Genomic DNA, 1,378 nt, shown 5'->3' on the forward strand with positions numbered 1-1,378 from the left:
GAAGCGAAGAAGATTGTCTGCCCTCTAGGATTAGATGTGCAAAAGATACATGCATGCATTAATGACTGCATCCTCTACCGCGGTGAGTACGAGAATTTGGATGCATGTCCGGTGTGCACTGCATTGCGGTATAAGATCAGACGAGATGACCCTGGTGATGTTGAGGGCCAGCGCCCCAGGAAGAGGGTTCCTGCCAAGGTTATGTGGTATGCTCCTATAATACCACGGCTGAAACGCTTGTTCAGAAATAAAGAGCACGCTAGGTTGTTGCGATGGCACAAAGAAGACCGTAAGAAAGACGTGATGTTGAGGCACCCTGCTGATGGATCCAAATGGAGAAAAATCGATAGAGAGTTCCCAAACTTTGCACAGGATGCAAGGAACTTAAGGTTTGGTCTAAGTACAGATGGCATGAATCCTTTTGGAGAGCAGAGCTGCAGCCATAGCACCTGGCCTGTGACTCTTTGTATATATAACCTTCCTCCTTGGTTGTGCATGAAGCGGAAGTTCATTATGATGCCAGTGCTCATACAAGGCCCGAAGCAACCCGGGAACGACATTGATGTGTACCTGAAGCCATTAGTCGAATAACTTCTACAGCTGTGGTCCCTAGCAGGTGTACGTGTGTGGGACGAGCACAAGCAGGAGGAATTTGACCTAAGAGCGATGCTTTTCGTAACCATCAATGACTGGCCTGCTCTTGGTAACATTTCAGGACAGTCAAACAAGGGATACAATGCATGCACACACTGTTTACATGAGCTCGAAGGTGATTATTTGGAAAAAGGTCAGAAGGTCGTGTACCTAGGGCATCGTCGATTTCTTAGGATTACCCATCCCGTAAGAAAGAAAGGCAAGCATTACAACGGTGAGGCTGATCACCGGAGGAAGCCTCACCATCGTGATGGTGTTGATATATTTGGTATGGTCAAGGATCTAGATGTAATATTTGGAAAGGGTCCTGGCGGACGGTCTGTTCCGAATGACATTGCCGGACACGCGCCCATGTGGAAGAAGAAATCTATTTTTGGGGAGCTAGAATATTGGAAAGTCTTAGAGGTCCGCTCTTCAATCGATGTGATGCACGTGACGAAGAATCTTTGCGTGAACCTGCTAGTCTTTCTGGGTGTGTACGGGAAGACAAAAGATACACCAGAAGCACGGGAGGACCAGCAACGTTGGAAAGACCCCAAAAAGCTGCATGAGAGAGTTAAAGGACGTCATTTATCCAGCTACGCTCTTACAAAAGCAGAGAAGGAAATATTTTTTGAATGTCTTAGCAGTATCAAGGTCCCGTCTGGCTTCTCCTCCAATATAAAGGGAATAATAAATATGGAGAAGAAAACATTCCAGAAACTGAAGTCTCATGGCTATCACG

The sequence above is a fragment of the Lolium perenne genome, chromosome 2, assembly GCF_019359855.2.
Source record: "Lolium perenne isolate Kyuss_39 chromosome 2, Kyuss_2.0, whole genome shotgun sequence".
In the NCBI taxonomy this organism is placed as follows: domain Eukaryota; kingdom Viridiplantae; phylum Streptophyta; class Magnoliopsida; order Poales; family Poaceae; genus Lolium; species Lolium perenne.